We start from the raw sequence: 21,102 nt of genomic DNA on the forward strand, positions 1-21,102 counted from the left end.
AGATGGGGACATTGACGGAGAGTATAGTTTTTCTGGTATAATGGGTAATTCCTTAATAGATTATTGCATCTGTTCCTCTTCTTTCTTACAGTATATAGATAAATTCAGTATTCCTTTTAAATCATATTCAGACCACATGCCACTATGTCTTGAGTTGAAAATATTCACTCCTACAATAAACGAAAAAGCTGGAAAGTGTTTAGAAAGGTTATATTGGAATAACAAATATAAAGGACAATATGTTCAAGCCCTAAACACTATTTCTCTAGATCAAAGTGTTATCAATAATACAAGTATCGATGAGTTGGTGAATTTTATTACTAATTCAATTAAAACAGCCCAAAGTCGAAAAAGGAACAGAAAGTTCTTTGAACCAAGGCAAAAATGGTTTGACTGGTCTTGCTATCGTCAAAGATCAACAATGCTTAAACGTCTAAAGTTATGTAAAAGAGAAAATTCCCCTATTAACAGATCACTTTATCAGTCTGCGAAAAGCAGCTTTCGTAAGTTGTGCATAAAAAAGAAACATGATTATCTTAACAGTAACCTACAAAAATTAGACCATGTAAATAGTAGCAAAGATTGGTGGAATCTATGTAAATCCTTGAAGAACTCTACAAACAACAGTAAAGGAAACCTAGATTCTGATGACTTTAAGCAATATTTTAGTTCGCTTTTAGACAACCCCGATGAATTTCAAAGCATAAATTGGTGTATACCACTTATTACAGACCCCTTTCTGGACTCCCCTTTTGAGCTCATTGAACTACACAATGTTGTAAAAAATCTAAAATTGAATAAATCTCCTGGTCAGGATGGTATTCCCTATGAATTTTATAAATATGCTCCCCGTACCTTCCTGCAAAAGTTAATAAGCGTTTTCAATAAAATATTTCTTAGGGAAGAATTCCCATCGTCTTTCACTGAATCTATACTAATACCATTACATAAGAAAGGTGATGTAAATATCGTAAGCAACTATAGGGGTTTGTCTCTCATCGATTGCATATGTAAAATATTCAACTCAATACTGTTAAATAGATTAACAAATTGGCTATCAACTCATAATATTTTAAATGAATTCCAGGCGGGCTTTAGAAAGAACTATTCAACAATTGATAATATTTTCAATTTAGTTAGTATTGTTAACCTAAACCAATTAAAAGCCAAAGCGACTTATGCGTTTTTTGTTGATTTTTCTTCGGCTTTTGATTTGATACCAAGAAATAGCTTATTTTATAAACTCTGCGACTTAGGACTATCAACAAAATTCGTCACAATACTAAAATTGCTGTATAGCAATACTAAAAGCAAAATATGGGACGGCAATACTTACTCGGAACATTTTACCGTAAGCTCCGGTGTAAAGCAAGGATGTATCCTTAGCCCAATACTATTTTCTTTATACGTCAATGATTTGCCCAACATCCTTCCGGGTGGTATAAATGTTGCAGACGTCAATGTTAAATTATTACTATATGCCGATGACATAGTATTGCTTTCTGAATCGCCCAATGAACTGCAAGGAATGATCAATGTCCTACAAGATTACTGCTCTCTATGGAGCTTAAAAGTAAATTTATCAAAATCTAAAGTAATGGTTTTTAGAAAAAGTCCGAAATTACCTTCTAACCTAAAGTTCAAATACAATAACCATGACATTGAAATTGTTAATAGCTACACATATCTTGGTGTTGAAATCTCATTTAACCTTTCTTTTAAGAATCATTTGAAAAACAAGCTTTCAATGTCTAAAATGGCAATTAATTCTAATTGGTCAAATTATATGAAAAATCCTAGAATATCTCAAACAAACAAATTAAAGATATTTGATTCCTGTGCGAAATCAGTAATGTGTTATGCTTCGGAAGTTTGGGGGTATACTAAATATGATGATGTTGAGAAGTTATTTCGTTTTTTCATCAAGAAAATCCTGTATCTCCCTAACAATACCCCAAATTATATGTTGTATCTAGAAACTGGTTTAAAGTCCCTATTTTCCCATACACTAAAAATGCATTTATGTTACATCAATAAAGTCTTAAACCTCGATGCTAATCGACTACCTCGGATTTTAGCAGAGAAAATATTAGAGTTGAACACGTCATGGGCTGGTGAATGGTCATTATTGAGTCAAAATTTGAATTTTTATCCTGTTGACAACAGTCTTCCATTATGTTTATATTGGAACGATGTTATTGATACACTAAACATCAAAGAAAAAGCCGATTTTGAACTGTCTGCTAGAAGTTCCCAGTACCACGATTTATATCCACAACTAGAATATAATATGATCCCAGAACTTACTTCTAATCTTGCTGCACGTGCAAAAAGTTTGATTTTCAAAGCTAGAGCCGGTCTACTTGATCTGAATTCCAGGTCATTTTCAAATCTCACTGATGGATTTTGCTCAATTTGCAACACGAATGAGCCTGAAAATACTCTACATTTTATTGGAACATGTCCAATTTATAAGGAATTCAGGAAAATCCATTTTAAACGCACTACTCTCAATGAAATTGAAATCATACGTATATTAAATGGCACGAACTTTTCTGCTCTATATTTATATTTAGAATGCTGTATTAAATATAGAAAATTAATATTGAATGAATTTAACTTTTAATGTAATTTTTAAAACTAAATATTTATAATAGGCAAACAGCATTATGCTATGCCAAAAATAGATTTTAAAGAAATGATATTCAATTGTTTGTTATACATAATTGTTAAATTATCAATCTATTAATAAATAATAATAAATAATAATATAAGTGTTCTCTTATTAGACATTTATTATACATGGAGATTCTACGTTATTGGAGAGGTTAAGAACTTTATATACACAGAAAAAAAAATTGTAGCCATTTGATAAAGAAATTCAAAGATTCAACCAAAAATTTATCGATTTTCCGGCAATAAAAAAAATTGTCATATTGACAAAATTCGATAAACTTATTTAATCACAAAGTAAAAATACAGTTTGATAAAATAAAATTGTAATATTGACTAAAACATTTATCGAATTTGTTTATCTTGAACTGATAAAATATTTCACATATTGACAAAAATATTTATCAAAATATTCCACATTTTTCTTGATAAAAACAAAATATTTTCTTGATTAAAAAAATTGTTGAATGCATTTTTTTCAATCGATAAAAAATTTTCATATTTACAATTATTTCGTTGTATTTTTTGTTTTAATACAAACCTAAAAGCCACAAAGAAGATACATACACACATTTATAAATGGTGGTGGTGTTTATTTATTTAATTAAAAAGCATAAAAATAACAGATACATACAAGAAATAACAAATGAAAGAAAGAAAAACGGAATGGGATAATAAATAACAGAAGTAAATAATTATTTGGTGCCACACTTCAATTTTAATAAAAGAAAACAAAAAAAATTACTTTTAAATATAAAATACAGGGAACATCGTTGAACGCTTCTCGTTAGTTGTGAAATAAAGCACATTCTTCCGCCACATTAAAAATCATCAGCGGAAAAATGGATATCTGTAATTACAAATATATTACATACATTTTTCAAATATATAAAATGTATTGACGTTATTACCAATATCACATGCAGTTGCAGTAAAATATTCTTATTCTCCTTTTTCAGATACGTGAATTCAATTATAAAATGTATTGAGAATTTAATTTACTTGAAAGACACCTTTACCTTAAGAAAACACAGAAACACTGATTTATTTCTGCGCTACCGATTCACACAGAACGACTGCTTTAAAGAGAGACTGCCAAAATTAACCAAACTGACGGTTAAAAAATATTATCTGCCTAAATTAACCACCAAACAGAACAAAACATGAGAACTCGTACCATTTTTTCCTTCCCTCTTCGTTTGGTAGATTCATAAAAAACAGTAAGAAACTTATTGTATACATACAAGCCTTCACCCGAGCACAAGTAGATAAACAAACCAAATGCCAAACAAACGCATCATTCCTCCATTCCGCAAAAATGCCCATAAACATAGCAACGACACTCGCATCTCATAAAAAAACACAGCACTTTGTTGTAGCGCTCTCTCTCTCAATGCCTTAAAAAAGTTTTTTTTTCTCTCGCTCTTGAGAGCGGGAACATGCGACAAACGTTGAAACCCATTTTAACAACAGAAATTCATTAATAACCATAAACAAATTTCAATAAATTTTTTGTTTGAAATCGTTTATCGATCGCTTTCTAGTAACATTTTCATGTTTGATAAACATTTTCCCTATATATTCGTAATATTTTATCACCATTCGACAAAAATATGGTGATAAAGCTTTTAATCAAAATGTTCAGGTTGGCTTTTTTTCTGTGTATGAGGTTAATGTGGTCTTATCAGGAGTGAGTACGTGATAAAATATATATTTCACATATTGACTAAAATATTTATCGATTTTTTATATATTGAACTGATAAAATGGAATATGTGGAATATTTTATAAGTATTTTTGTCAATATGTGAAATATTTTATCAGTTGTATTTTTACTTTGTGATCAAATAATTTTATCGAATTTTGTCAATATGACAATTTTTTTTTATCGCCGGAAAATCGATAAATTTTTGATTGAATTTTTGAATTTTTTTTTATCAAATGACTAAATTTTTTTTCTGTGTGTGGAAGTTATGAAGACTCTTTACTGCTATCTACAGAAGATATTTATTTGGTTTTATTTTAAAAGAGGGCTTATTCAATCCATTAAAGATCTATAGAGGTTTTTCTATCTTATATCCAAAGAGTATCTGCAGAACGTCTTATATAAGTAAGACTTCTAAAAGATCTTCTATGCATAGAAGACCTCAGGAGATACTTCTATTCACAAAAGATATACAGAAGTTCTTCTATCCATAGTATGCCTGTGGAGGTTCTTCCAACCAAAGAAGTTCTGTACAATAATTTTCCGTATGGAATAACTCAATTGGAGATCTTAAGAAGGTTTTCGTCTATAGACATTTGGAGTTTTCTCTATCTTTTTTACAATGAAGGTTCTATCCACCGAAAATGTGTATATAGATGATTTTTAATTCGATGAAAATCTACAGACCTTTGAAATTTCTTCCATCAATAGACGTTCTATAGAAGACCCTCTACCTGTGTTATTCAGGTCTTTTGTCCATTGAATACATATATAGGTTCCTTTGTCCACAAATAGTCTTGTTGGCATAGAAGAACTTAATCTCTAGAAAACCACAAGAGACCTTTTGTTGTTTGTAGAAAACCTCAAGAGGTCGTCTGTTGTCTATAGAAGACCTCAAGAGGTCTTATGTTGCCTATAGAAGCCTCTAGGGGGTTTCTGTTGCCTGTAGAAGACCAAACGTGGTCTTCTGTTGTCTGTTGTTTATAGAAGACCTCTGGAGGTTTTCTGTTGTCTCTAGAAAATCTCAAAAAGGGCTTTTGTTGTCTATAGACGCCCCGAGAGGTCTTCTGTTATCTATAAGAGGTGGTCTGTTGTCTATAGAAGACCACAAGAGGTCTTTTGTTGCCTTTAAAAAACCTCAAGAGTATTCTGTTGTTTATAGAAGACCTCAAGACACCTTATGTTGTCTATAGAAGTCTCAAGAGGTTTTCTGCTGTCAAGTTGCAAGAGCTATTTTGTTGTCTTTAGAGGGTCACAAACGGTCTTCTGTTGTCTATTTGACAAGAAAGATCTGCCAAAGGTCTTCTATCCATAAACTTGGAAGGAAGAGCTATAGAATCTTCAATACACAAAAGACATATTTTAAAAGAAGTCCTTTCGTAAGTCTTGCATCCAAAGAAGATCGTTAAAAGATCTTACATACGTTACATATGATGTATTTTCAAGATATCAGATATTTCAAAGGAAACCTGTATAGTTTTTTTCCATCGATCAGACAATATTTGTGGTCTTTGGCCCCATACAAATTACTATGGTTGCCACGACTTAACCTTAACCGATCGCCACAAAATTTCATATATAAGGTTTTTAAATCAAATGGAAAAACTTTGGGGGTCTCTTTTTTTGGGTCACTCTAATGTACGTTTTCCTTCAGCAAAATAAGATAATAAGCAACATATACCCATGTACATATGTTTGAACGAAATCCGTTTTAGACAATTTGGAGTCGATTTAGACCTGTTCAACCGACCTTCTGTCTGTCTGACTGGAGTAAATGATAACTTTCGAACGAATCAACCCATATGGCCCTCGTAATATGTTGTCCAAACTTAGGCCAAGTTCCAAGATGGACCATACCGTTGCGCTTCTTTCTTAACTCTCAAACGGATCAACCGATGTGATCCATCCTTGTAATATTTCAACCAGTCATAGATCAGGTAAGAATATGGACTATATCGGTCAACTCCTTCGAATACCTCCCGATCCCGGTCGATACAATTTTTTTTTTTGTAGTGGGAATGTCCATACTTCCTGAGTTAATGGCCTTAAAGCTCCAGAAAACCCTGCTTACACCAACTAAGCACGATTACTTAACAACTAAGTATCCGATGTGGCCGAAATCTTGCACATCGTAAAATATCTTTCAAACATACATTTGACATACAATTTCCATGAAGGTCGGGCAACACCTTCGGGCACATCCCTCACAAATGTTCAAAATTTGAACTTTTGAAAATAAAATGTACACCAAATTTCTAAAAAATTACGATCATGACATTATCGTCGGTGCGCGTAATCATCATAATTATGACAACAACATTATATCACACTCTTTTGTTTGCTATGGGAAGACAATGCTTCCAGAGATATGGGCCCCGAAGTTATAACATCTTTTGGGCTTCTACTTTATACATCTCGCGCTTTAAAGTTTTTAGTAATCTTTGTTACACTATTATAATTTTATTCTTTGTCAGTGGAAAAATTATACCCACTGCACAGTGGTCCCACTCGTTTGGGAAGGTGCGACAAAAATATTTATAATCGTCGGATCAATCCGATTTTTTCAGTATATGTTAAAAATAAGTAAAAAATACTTTAGCCAAAAAATCATCAATATGGGTCCAGTTTTTTTCTATAGCTCCATGTAGCGGTACCACCCGATTTCAGGTATTTTGAAGCTTTTATCTACATTTTCGGCCCTAATTGACTGTACTTTGGTATTTGGGGTTCTGTAACGTGGTTTTGTCGTAGGCTGGGGTAGACTTAGTCGTGTCCAGGGTCGCCATAAGGGCCCACTAAACCTTACGGAATAATAAGACGAGTAATCTCCCTTTCCTGGGGGTTAAATCGGATATTTATTGATGTAAAACTAGTTTATAATCTACTGATGTTTAAATACGATAAGAAGGATAATTGGCTGGGGAATCGGCAACTTGGATTCAGTAAATGATTTGATGATGATCGGGAACTCGGTGATTCGCCGTTCGGTGGTAGGCGATCTGAAGATAATCGGGAACTCGGTGATTCGCTGTTCGGTTGTAGGCGATCTGAAGATAATCGGGAACTCGGTGATTCGTGTTGTAGATGTTCGGCCACTCGGGGTTCGTATGTGTTCGGCCACTCGGTGATTCGTGTTGTAGATATTCGTCCACTCGTTGTTCGTATGTGTTCGGCCACTCGGTGATTCGGTGTTTAGGGTTCAGTGTTCGGCCATTCGGTGATTCGTGTTGTAGATGTTTGGCCACTCGGAGTTCGTATGTGTTCGGCCACTTGCTGATTCGGTGCTGTAGCTGTTCGGCCACTCGGGGATTCGGTGTTCGGCTACTCGGTGATTCTGCACTCGGCTCGGCTGTTCGGGTTGTCGTTCGTTAGTGTTAGTTCTAAGTTAGTCTCTATGGTATTCTACGAGTACTGCCTAGTGGAACAACACCCGAAGGTGGAGTGAATGTATTAGTCACCGCGCAAAGGGGTAGCTCTCAAAAATACTTCCCAACTTCTTAACACTCTCGTGTCGGTTGGCGGACTACGAACACAACAATTGTACTCAAGCCCGTATGGCTGGCTCCCTGCAGTAGCAAGCCTCTCTTTCGCCAACGAAACTGGAATATTAGTGTGTACAGTCTCACAGAGCATTTGAGAACTACTCTGCAGTTGTTATGCTGTCGCTTGCCTTAAAATTGCACACATCCCACTGAAACGCAAGCGAACCCAACAGTTAATATGGATTGGCAGGTTGTGACTCTGTTGGGTAGTGGGGCTTTGCTGTTCTCCGTTGGCCGGTTGTAATGTTGTTGAGGTAGCGCTGTCGTTGGTTTTATGTATGTGATCAATTTGTCACGTTACAGTTCCCAATGGTCAAAAACCTTCTGCACCAAAAATTGTGGTCTTAGGTCCAGGTTTCGGTAAGCTCTCATATTACGATGCCTCCCGATTTCAGGTATTTTGAAGATTTTATCAACATTTTCGTCCCGAATTGGTTGTAATTTGCCATTTGGAGTTCTCATATTACGGTACCTCCCTATTTAAGTTATTTTGAGTCTTTTTTCTACATTTTCGGTTCAAATTGCTTGTAATTTGCTATTTGGAGTTCTTAGTGGTCAAAAAACGTCTCCGACTGGAATCGGGGACAGGAAAGGAAACAAACTATTCTATTTGAGGTCAGAATATTTCATGGTAGGGGATATATATGTAGCATCATACATATATCAAAAATATACAAATGTAAAAATACACTCATAAGTAGATCCCAAAACAAAAATGTCTGAATTTTTAAAGAAAAAAAACCCAAAACAAACAATTAGAACACAAAACAAAGAAGAAACTGAGAATACAGTAATACGACATATTCACTGAAGCGACCAGAGGCATCGTCAGTATTTTTAATGTCACACACGGAAATGCAAATATATGCAGCTGTAACCACATTTTTTGTAAACTTGACACTATTTCGAACATTTTTCAAAAAATTTGGAGAGTGGCGAATGATGGCGAAGTTAGTAAAACTCAACTTCAATTTTTAGGACTTGGAAAAAATCCGCAAAAATGTACTATAAAAAATGTGATTCCCAGCACATTTTATGCCAATAATGTGTACAAATTTTTATGTAAAAGTAATTAGAAAACCTTGTCCTAAATTGTTTATTTCGAAAAAAAAAAATAATTGTATTCTTTCAATTTTGAGTTACTTGCCTTGTAAGAAGTCACAACCTTACTGATGTTTTTAAAGTTTTTAAGAGATCATCTGTTTTGTTTTGTTAAATACCGCTATAAATAACAAAAACAGTGCTGGAATATTAAAATATGATATGTTTAGAGACAATTTTCTGAATTGTCGCAGAGATTTGCTGATATCGATTTTTCGATTTTTGTCGCAGGTTGGGACCAGTGTGCACTATTTTTGGTACCTACGAGTACCTCACAAATGTCGTAAAAATTACGCTGTAAATTTTAAAATTTCTTTTGTCACCTACGAAAATGCTATTTATTTTTAAAACTAGGGATCTGTACCTAACACATTTAGGTCTGCACAAAAAAAAATAGTAGCAGGAGCGATGCTGTTATTATTTGTTTGTACAGAAACAAGGTGAGGGATATCTCTATCGGCAAAGCTGGCTGATACTTACTTGTTTTTATGTATTTTGAGTACTAGGGCATATAATCGGTCATATAAAAAGATGATCATTCAACACTGCTTTGACTCGCTCTCAACGAAACTCCTCGATTTTACATATTTATACCCTCAGCCTTTAGGCTAAAGAGGGTATTTACACTTTGATACGACCAAAAATGTGCCTCATCGAAATAATGGTTTTAGACCCCAAGTATGTTTGTACGATATCCGTTTCAGACAATTTTGAGTAGATCTAGCAATGTCCGTCCGTCTGTCTGTCTGTCGGTCTGTCTGTCTGGCTGGCTGGTGCGCACGATAACTCTCGAACGGATCAATCGATTCGGTTCAAATTTTGGGTATCGAAATATTTTGTCCATATTCGATTTAAGTTCGAAGATGGGCCATATAGGTCCACTCCTTCAGGTACCTTCCCCACAAATGTTCAAAAATGGTCGCAAAACTTGTGCGCACGATAACTCTTGCAGGGAATAACCGATTTGGTCCATACTTTGCACATCGTGTAATTTCTACCAAACTTAGATGAGGTTCCAATATAGACTCAATCGGTCCACTCCTTCGGGTACCTCCCACACAAAATTACGGAAAAGTTCAGTTTAAGACCTGGTCTCGAATCGCTTTGATTTTTATTTACGCAAGTTGTATTTGCTGTCCTCTATACGACGCTATAAGTTTCATTAGGGACAAGTCCATACTTCCTGGGAAAATAGCCTGAAAGTTACAAAAAACTCTATGACACCGTGTGTAGTGGTTGGAGGGCAAGATAACTCTCGAATGGATCTGCCGATTCGGTCCAAAATTTGGCTTTCGTAATATTTTGTCCAAACTTAGTTCAAGTTCAAAGATGGATTATACAGTGGGTACACCAAAAAAATATTTGTCGTGCAGCAAAATGTCCGTTAATAATCAGCAGGACGTATTTTCATGGAATAAGCTATGCGAAGTTCTAGATGATAAACTGAAAGACGTTGCAAAGAAGGAAGATGTCAATGCGTTGAGAGGTGAAATCCAAGAACTTAAAGAAGAAAATGCAAAGTTAAAGGAGGATGTTGCGAAGCTTTCTAATCGTCTGGAAATATTAGATCGTAAATCTCGATCTACAAATATTGTTGTTAGGGGTCTTTTATGCGCAAATCCGCACCTGGCGAAAAATAATTTTTTGGATATATGTAAAAAAGAGTTGAAAGTCGAAATTAATATACCCCATACCAGATTACTGCCATCAGGCAAATCGGTCATGTTCACCTTAGACACATTTAGCCAAGTTCAGTCTATTTTATCAGCGAAATCCAAACTAAGAGAGCAAAAAATCTATGTCCAGAGAGACTACACCCCTGATGAGCAGAATACGCGCTATAACCTTAGACAAATAGCAAAGAATATGTCAACGAAAAAGGATCTTAAAGTTCGTCTTGGCGAATTCTGCATTTACGTTAACGACAAAAAGTACACATGGGCCAACGGTAAAATATTTGCAGAATCCGAATATGATGCCAACTTATTATCTGTTATTTTAGTAGATTGCGGTTGTCAATATGAAATCCTACATAAACCTAATCACAAATATCCATACGTTAATAACGATTCACAATAGCAATTCCAAACATGCCGTTTAGTATCCTACAATATTGCAAACCTTGAAAATTCATTAAAATTTGGTAACTTCATAACATACTTAAATAAATTTGATATTTTTTTCTTATATGAAACTCACGTAGTGAGGAGTAAACAATTTAAGTTCTCAGCATACTTTGAAAACTACTGTATACACTGGGTAGAAGCAGATAAAATACATAGAGCTGGTCGTGCTAGGGGAGGTTGCCTGTATGGGTTTAAGAAGGATTTAAAAAACAAATACAGCCTTCAATTTATAAACATATATGATCATACGTTACTCTCCGCTAAATTCAATAACACATTATTTTACTTTATTCCTGTATATCTCAATTGTACAAATTGGACAAATGATGCGGATAAGTTCGGAAAGTTTCTACAGAGTCTAAACCCCATAAACTTTTGCATAGTTGGAGATTTTAACGCTCGAATGGGTGAAGAACAAGTTTTAGACAGAAATCTGTTAAGCGATTTTCCGCATATAAATGAAATCAGGTACTCGAAGGATAGAATGATTAATTATAAAGGAAGAAAACTTTTGAACATGTTTGAAAATATCGGTGGTATCATTGTAAATGGCAGAACTGTAGGTGATGAAAATGGAGAATTTAGCTTTGTTGGAGTTATGGGTAACTCAGTCATAGACTACTGCATATGCTCTGTAAACTTTTTGAAACATATTAACAACTTCAGTATTGACTCAGAACCATTTTCAGATCATATGCCTTTATGCCTCAACTTAAAGATCCCATTACGTTCTAGCAGCTACAGAACTCAGAACAATTTTCAAAAATTGTATTGGAAAAATCAATATAAAGATCAGTATAATCATAAACTCTACTGCCTTTTTTGTGACCAAACGATGCAGAATGATACCACAGTGAATAATATGATCAACTTGATTACTGATAAAATAAGAAATGCAAATATAAAGCAACCTAAAAAGAAGTTCTTTGAACCAAAACAAAACTGGTTCGATTGGCAATGTTATCGTCTCAGATCCCTTATGCGCAAAAATTTGAAAGAATATAGGAAAAACCACAGTGTATCAAATAGAATTAGATATTATACCTCTCGTGCAAATTTTCAATCATTATGTGAGCAAAAAAAGCTGGTTTATCTTAACAATAATTTGAAAAAATTAGACTCTGTTACATGCAGCAAGGACTGGTGGCATTTGGCAAATTCTCTTAAAACCCCAACTACGTAACTAATGGTGGTCTATGCGCTGATGACTTCTTGCCACATTTTGGAACATTACTACTCGATAGTGAAGATACTCAGAAAATGAATTGGTGCATACCTTACTGGATAGATGCCTTTTTAGACTCTCCACTTGAAATGTGGGAGTTAACTACTGTTCTAAGAAATTTGAAGTTAAATAAATCTCCGGGTGAGGATGGAATTCCTTACGAATTCTATATATATGCTCCAGAATGTGTTCATAGCTATATGCTAAAACTCTTCAATCAAATATTTCTTCATGAGCAAATACCAATTACTTTCAAGCGATCGCTAATTATTCCGTTATATAAAAAGGGGGATCCTAGCATTGTCACAAACTACAGAGGTCTTTCATTAATTAATACCATATGTAAAATTTTTACCAATATTCTGCTGAATAGATTAACTCACTGGGTTACTAGGAATAATGTCCTGAACGAATTTCAAGCCGGTTTTAGGAAAGAGTATTCGACGGTCGATAATATTTTCAATTTGACAAATATTGTTTCGCTAAACAATCTCAAGCATAGCCGTACGTATGCGTTCTTTGTAGACTTTTCATCTGCTTTTGACCTTATCCCTAGAAATAGCTTGTTTTTCAAATTAGCCAGTATGGGTCTATCATCCAAGTTTGTTAGAATTTTGCAATCTTTATATCATAAAACTAACAGCAAAATCTGGGATGGCAATACTTGTTCCTCATGTTTCTCTGTTGAGTCTGGTGTGAGACAGGGTTGCATACTCAGTCCATTGCTATTTTCTTTATATTTGAACGACCTACCTGATATTCTCCCAGGCGGCATTAGCGTTGCAAATACCACAATTAAAATATTATTATATGCGGATGACATTGTCATATTTTCAAATACGCCACATGAGCTACAGGAGATGATTGACTCCTTACGAGAGTATTGTCTACATTGGGGTCTAAAAGTAAATTTGTCAAAGTCAAAAATACTCATTTTCCGAAAAGGGGCAAGAATACCTACTGATCTGAATTGGCATTTTGGCAATGAAGTGATTGAAGTTGTTAACAGCTACAAATACCTTGGAGTAGATTTAACATTCAATATGTCATTTACAGGTCACATAAAACAAAAACTTTCTTCATCGAAAATAGCTATAAATTCGACATGGTCCAAGTATCTAACTCATAACAAAATTTCACGAGCAAATAAGTTAAAAATTTTTGAGGCTTGCTCTAAATCCTTAATGCTATATGCTGCTCAAGTATGGGGTTACAAAAGATACGATGAAGTGGATAAGTTGTTTCGCTTTTTTATCAAAAGAATTTTATATCTGCCCGAAAACACACCTAATTATGCAGTCTATATTGAGACAGGATGGAATACTATGTTTGTCTCCTCGCTAAAATTGCATTTTTCATACATAAACAAAGTATTAAGGCTTGGTCCGCACAGATTGCCGAGAATATTGGCGAAGGAAGTTATAGAGAAAAATATTAGTTGGGCAAGTGAATGGACAAATCTATGTTCTACCCTACAATATTCTCCTCCATCTAACAATACTCCAATCTGTTACTATGCAAAAGAGATTTTAGAGTTACTGATTTTTAAGGAGCGGGAAGAATTCCACAGAAATGCTTCTAACTCTCAGCATCATGACTTGTATAGTGAACTAAGTTACAACGTATCGTCATTATATACAGACCACTTATCACCAAGAGCGACCAGTTTGATAATAAAAGCAAGGTGTGGCTTGCTAAATTTGAATGCTAGAAACTTTAGAAATGATAGAAATATTTTATGCTCTCTGTGCAACTTAAACGAACCAGAAAATACTTTACATTTCATTGGCATTTGCCCAGTGTATAGAGAATTTAGGTCTGCTTATTTTGGTAAAAGTACACTTAATTTAACTGATGTTTGTAGTATCCTAAATGGCTCAAATTATAATTTGTTATACAAATTTCTAGAAACTTGTATTAAATATAGAGGTTTACTTATAAACGAATTTAATTAATAAGTAATTTTAAATGTATATTCTTACATGTAAATGTAATTTAAAATGGCTCACAGCATTATGCTAGCCAAATATAGATTGAAATTTATATTATAAAATGCTATGTTATATATTATATGAAAAAATCTATTAATAAATAATAATAATAATAATAATAATAAGATGGATTATATCGATCCACTCCTTCAGGTACCTCCCCCACAAAAGTTCGAAAATGTTCGGAAAATTTGTGCGTACGATAACTCTTGAAGGGAGTTACCGATTTGGTCCATACTTTGCACATTATGAAATTTCTACCAGACTTAGATGAGGTTCCAATATGGACTCAATCGGTAAACTCCTTCGAGTACCTCCCACACAAAATTTCGGAAAAGTTCAGTTTAGGACCTGCTCTCGAATCGCCATGGTTTTTGTTGTAAAATCTTGTATTCACTGTCCCCTATACGAAGGTACAAGTTTCCTCAGGGGCAAGTCAATACTACCTGAAAAAATAGCCTGAAAGTTGAAAAACAAACCCTATGACACCATATGTGTGGGTGGAAGCGCAAGATGCCATTTCCGGCCAAAATTTGGCCTTCGTAATATTGTTTCCAAACTTAGTTTAAGTTCGTATATAAGTCATATCGGTCCACTCCTTCAGGTACCTACCCCACAAAAGTTCAAAAATATTCGGAAAAATTGTGCACGATAACTCTTGATGGGAGTGACCGATTTGGTCCATACCTTACACATTCTCATAATGTCTACCAGATATAGATCAGGTTCAAATATGGACTATATTTGTCCACTCCATTCCGTACCTCCCACACAAGATTTTAGATAAGTTCACTTTAAGTCCTGCTTTTGAATCACTTTGATTTTTGTTGAAGCAACTTTCCTTCGCTGCCTTAATCACGATGGTAAAAGTTGTTTCAGGGGCAAGTCCTCTTCTTGAGAGCAGCCCGTAGGGCACCCCCATGGTCTATGTCGGTCCATTCCTTTAAGTACCTTTTCCTCAAAATTTTTGAACTTTAATCCTAATCAACATTTTTGTCGGTTCATACGACCAAAATTTTGAAACCCCCTAAATGCATATGTTTATTGTGAAAAAAGGGTTTCAATTTGCACAGGCTGAGGGTATATCTCTGTCGGCTCAGCTGACTGATACTTTCTTACTTGTTTTAAAAAGCTTAGGGTTTCTTACAGGCAGCTCTCAGGTATTCTGTACTATATTTTTTGTTTGGCTAGCCCACACTGAATATTAAATATGAAAAATATTTCCTAGAATAAGAATAATGCTTTGGATTTCCTTTGCCTCAGGGTACTGGCTACTTCTAAGATTTATGTACAATGTTGCACAGCACTGTCCTTAATATTTCAAATGAATCACATGGATCTCCTTAAGCCAATAATAATGTCACATTCAATATTTAATTTATTTATGGTCACTTACATCCATCCAAACTAAAATACTTTAGAGTGGAATGTAGACTACTTGTCCAGTAGTTGTGGGCTCCTTAGAGTATATTCGTCTTCGTTAGCTAATATAAGTATTTACAACAAAAACAATAAGAAGAAGCACAAAATAAACAAACAAATAGAGGCAAGCTATACAAGATATCATTTGATGTTATCTCCTGTTTGGAAACGACTTTTATTGTGACTTCATTATGGCTACAAAATGTGCTGGTAGTATAGCAACAACATCAACAACAACACATACTACGGACATTATGAATACTATGATGGGTTTGTCCCCCTCAAGTCTCACTTTTCCCCCCAGCAACTTAATTTTATTGTAAAAAGCCACTTCAACAAGCAATTCTATTTGTCTTGAGCTTTTATACTTGTGTGGGTATGTGTGTGTAAGAAAACTCCTGACAATTGATGCATTTTCTTAAAGTTTTCTTTTAGCCATTTCGTTTTTCTTTATGTTCTTTGTGTGTGTTTTGTTCTTCTTCTACATGTTTAAAACTCTAGTTTCTGTTTTGGAAGTTTGCCGATTTCCAATTGTAACTGGAAATTGCGTAATTTTTATTCCACACTAGAGGAAAGAAAGAAATGAAGAAAATAATAAAAAAACAATAACAAATCTTAGTAGAGTTGAGTATTTTTGTTGTTGTGAACAACGAAGTTCTAATTTGAATCCTTTTCTTGCAAAAATCTATTCTCATTTATACCGAATAGAGTATAATATGCATGTGAGAGACCACCAATCATGTGCGTGAGTGTGTCTGTGTTATACTGAGAGTCCTCATATCTAGTATAGTTTTTAGTGTATGTGTGCTCAGTCATATGTTGATGTAAGAAATCCTTTTGCAAACAGAAAATCAGTTGTTCCAAAGCCGTCGTGAGTTCTACATGTCCGCTAAATAAGAAAAATATCAAATCAAAAGAGAATTTCTTGCACTTATTTGAAAGAGAATAATCAGAAATAAAATCTCAGCGAAAACCAAATTGTAAAATCGTTTACTCAAATTCAACGGAGGACTTCAACAGTTTACGTGTAACACCGTTGTCGTTAAGTCGCTTTAGAAAAAGAATTCGGTCTAACCGGATTTCTTTTCAAAACACGGGTCTACTTCGTTGAACTCTTGAGTTGAAGGTAATTTTGCCAACGGAAAAGTGAATAGAAGTTTCGAAGTGAACAAGTGCCAATGGGAATATTAAAAAAATTTTCGAGTCTTTTGGAGGATTTTAAATGAAATTGTTGATAATTTTAGTTGTTTAAAAAAAATTTTAAATAAAAACTATTACAAATATTGTTGAGAAACAGCTGACACTCAAAAACAATCAGCTGTTGACGAGATCCAAATTATATATTGGAGAGAATTGTACACAACCATAAAGAGTTTTAGCTAGTACTGAAGTTATTGCAGAGATCTTTTAGACCTTAGGAATGCCTTTTAAATTCTCATCTATACTCACTATGGTTATTCTATAGCCCGATTATTAAATATTTCAACAATATTATTCGAATTAGAAATAAAAATGCAACACTAGAAGAAAATGAATGAAATCAGCTGATTGGTGAAGCAGCTGATTGTGGAACAACGTTACGAAAATGCCCGAACAATCAGCTGTTTGAGATAATTTGTGGGGGTTTTGGAAATAGAACCATTATAATAAACGTATATTTCGGATAGAGTCTGAAGTATCTTCAAAATGATAACAATGATTCTGTATGGTTTTTTTTTTCTCTCTAATTCGCTATCAGAGAGTGATGCAGCTTTGAATTTATTGCCAAACCTCCATTATTGATTTTAGTCCTCAAACTAAGGCCTTCCTTCTTCCAATTTCTGGCTTATCAAAGGTCCAAACAGAAGTGAGAAGAAACAGTTGATTTGTTGCCAATTGTTCAGTAAGTCCCAAACTATATTGATTTCATTGAACAAATTGCATAAAATTATGCGGACCTAGGTCAAGTTCCATATTAGATCAATGCCGTTCTTTGGTATTGTTGAAGTTACGAAGTTTTTCGGCAATTCACACACGGCACGAACGCAACGAAAGAGCACACACAAGAGAGCAAATGTTTTGATTTGTTTTTGTTAGAGTAATATAATGAAATTGATGTAGTGGGGAACTCGATCTAAGAACGCCTAACTTCACGAAATTTTTCAAGGAAATCACTGTAGTGTGGACCCGGACTAAAGAGTTACTGATAAAAATAAAAAAATAATAATATTTTAGGTCATCTAATTTCTGGATATGATTTTTCTGGAATCATAAAATATCTAGAATTTCGATGATTTGGGGGATAGTTTTCCACTATATGGTTAGACATAGATATTCTACATTCTACATTACAGATATTCTGTAAATTTTTAGTCTCCATGAAATTTAAATTGACCACAAGGATTAAATGACTTCGAATTACCATCCATACCTACTGGCCCATGAGTAATCACAACAGTTTTCCTTTAGTAGTCTTCCTTTGAAATTTTGCCAGCGCATTGTAGTCAGTTAGACCAAGAACCATTGTTTTTCATCCAAAAATGCCAGTAACTAGAGGTCTTGCCTTCCCCCCAACCATGTATAAGACGAGCACATTGGCTATTTTCATTACTGTTAACTGAAATTCTTGGCAGAATATCAAAAAGTATGGTTTTTACTTTTAAAAACCGCAATAAAGGATAATAAACAATTTTCGTCATTAAAATACTGTCCAAGGATGGGACAATGGAAATTAAAATGCCATTAGACCAGTTAGTTGGAAGATACATAACTATTGAAATTATTACAAGCATACCACAATGTGGATTTAAAGGAACATAAAGGATACATCACTTAGCAGGCCCTAGCAAAATCTCAAAGAATTCACCAGTCGACAATAGATGAAGAAATCCAATGACTTCAAATACCAAAACCAATGAACTAAAATCTGTTCGCAGAGTCCTTCTTGTTTATTTTTGTTATTTTAAAACATAAGGATTCACATCCTCTTATGCATGACTCAATTAGTAGAAGAAGAAATGGTCAGAGGCTTCATCTCTTTTCACGGAACTCTTTGAAAAAGGGAAGAATTTACAGGGTTCTTTCTTATTTTGATCTAAGGATGTCCAAGTCAATAATTAAAAATGGCCACAAAACTTATTTGTATATGTTCGGTGTTTGCCAACTACAAAGAATTACATACATCTTTTCTACTAAGGAAGAAGGTCATAATACGAAAGAAAAACCCTGACCATTGCAAATTTATGGGTGTTATATCTACACGCAACCCTACACAATATTCTCAATTTAGAAGAGCTTTCCCACTTTTAGCCCTAAATACTGAACAAAATATTACAGCATCATATGAATAATCAAAAACGACCTCTACTGGGTAAATACTGAAATTAGCAAAGACATTCACCTCAGTTATGTGGTGAAGCTTCTGGTAGGAGGATTGTTACTCTTTCTGACATCCTCCTAAGCCATTATAGTTTGCATACAAAATTCAAATGGTTTTCTAGCGTATGCAGATACTTCTCCGTAAAAATGAAAATTAGCAAATATACCTACCACAGTAAACAGATAAATCTCTTCTATGTTTTGTTAGATGGCTCTTCGGTATTAGGTATTGTTTTGCCATGTCTGCCTACAGACTGCTATTGAAAAGTATTACCCATGAATATCCCTAAAGGGATAATGGTAGACTTCTCTCATACCAATAAGTTCAGTTCAATTCATTTTTAGTTCAATAATGGGACCTCCTTTTTGCTTTTTTATATCAAACATAACACTAAAGGGTTTTGTCACCGCTGAAAATTTCTGGTGCTGTTTGGACTGGGAATCTAAACCATGTTGAGCGTTCCGGGCGTGTGTTCTCACAAATTGCGTTTCGTAACCCACTTAGCGCCGAGAATTTTTTTGCGAGAAAACTTATAATTTTATATGAAAATGATATTTTTGAGATTTTTTAAGCATTTTTTTTAATAAATACATTTTTTCTCTAAAACGTATAGTTTACCTGCAATCGGTCCATTTTTTATACCCTCAGCATTTATGCTAACGAGGGTATATACACTTTCATACGGGCAAAATGTTTGGACGAAATGTGTTTCAGACAATTTGGAGTTGATTTAGCCATGTCCGTCCGTCTGTCTGGCTGGCTGGTGCGCCCGATAACTCTCGAACGGTCCTCCCTAATGGTACCTCCCCCACAAAAGTTCAACTTTTGTGTTAATTCCTAATCCACATTTTTGTCGGCAAGTTCAAAAGTTAAAAAAGGGCCACAAAATTCTAAATACAATATCTGTCCGTAAATGTAAGTTTCAATTTAGATTGGCTGAGGGTATACCTCTGTCGGCAAAGCCGACTGACACTTTTTTACTTGTTTAAGTCCCGAAAATTTTAAAGGGTTTTATATGTGTATTGTTCCATGCCAATACCTTGGTTTTTGATTGAGAAGATACTCTTGGTATACTCCTAACAAATTCCTGACTTTATATGAATGTAACATTTATGATTAAATTTTTATCGCATATTTAAATTTTTCCACCAAAAGTCGAAAATTACAAAAAGTTGATTTTTTTGAATTGCTTGCGTTTTAGGCCAATTGCCAAATAAGGCTTTATGAGCATGGAATGACAGATAACAGACAATACTGTAAGAAAATGCAAAAAAAAACCCACAAAAATGTGCAAAAATATCCAAGTTTTACGTCAATTTTTGCAACCATTTTTGGTGGCGTTTAAACGACCAGTGGCTTTATGTGGGTTAAACCAAATTTTTCCCTACTTATATACTTCAAAAAAGTTCCTAAGAGATATTTCCGCGCTTTCGCATAGAAGCTGACAACAATGGAAGCAGGAAACGCCACCTACTGTGTGGAAATTATAAGACATAAATTAGCAAAGAACTTCACCGGAAACAACCTAAAAGAAAAAGTTGTTTCTGGGTGTCAATAGGTGGATCTGTGGTATCATAATAAGGCAATGACTACACCAGAATATATAACAGATCTAAACTAGAAGAAGACTAGAAGTCCACATTCATTCTAATGAAATTGCTACACTTGAAGTAAGAAAGTACTTTAGCAGCACACTCGCTTCCTGGATAGGTGTCTCTCTCTTGATCCCTAACCTATTCTAGAATACTTTTATTTGTATTTAACGTTATTCCTGAACATGTCACCTACAAAACTACTTAGAACATCACAGACCTCTACTACAAAATAAGTGAATGAATATGGCTCGTTCAAAAGAAGTTTCAGATTTAACTGGAGAATGGCACTGATATGTCATCTACAGAACACTTAAATTAGCAAAGACTTCTTCCACAGCACCAATGCATGGAAAAGCCTTAACCC

The 21,102-nt window shown here is 34.4% G+C and overlaps 1 protein-coding gene across 2 annotated transcripts in view; it reads left to right on the forward strand.

Annotated features, from left to right (window-relative positions):
• The window catches only part of futsch, a 178,109-nt gene that overhangs the window by 17,746 nt on the left and 139,261 nt on the right, over positions 1–21,102 (forward strand). The window contains exon 1 of one of the 2 annotated variants that reach the window (XM_073975289.1): positions 16,627–16,911. The exons of the other annotated variant lie outside the window; for it this stretch is intronic. The gene's annotated coding sequence lies outside the window, so the exon portion shown is untranslated. Of the gene's footprint in view, positions 1–16,626; positions 16,912–21,102 lie in introns of those variants that run through there. 2 annotated transcript variants of the gene reach the window in all.

Source organism: Musca autumnalis, unplaced genomic scaffold, assembly GCF_047663935.1.
Source record: "Musca autumnalis isolate F117 unplaced genomic scaffold, ASM4766393v1 scaffold_3, whole genome shotgun sequence".
NCBI classification, from domain to species: Eukaryota; Metazoa; Arthropoda; class Insecta; order Diptera; family Muscidae; genus Musca; species Musca autumnalis.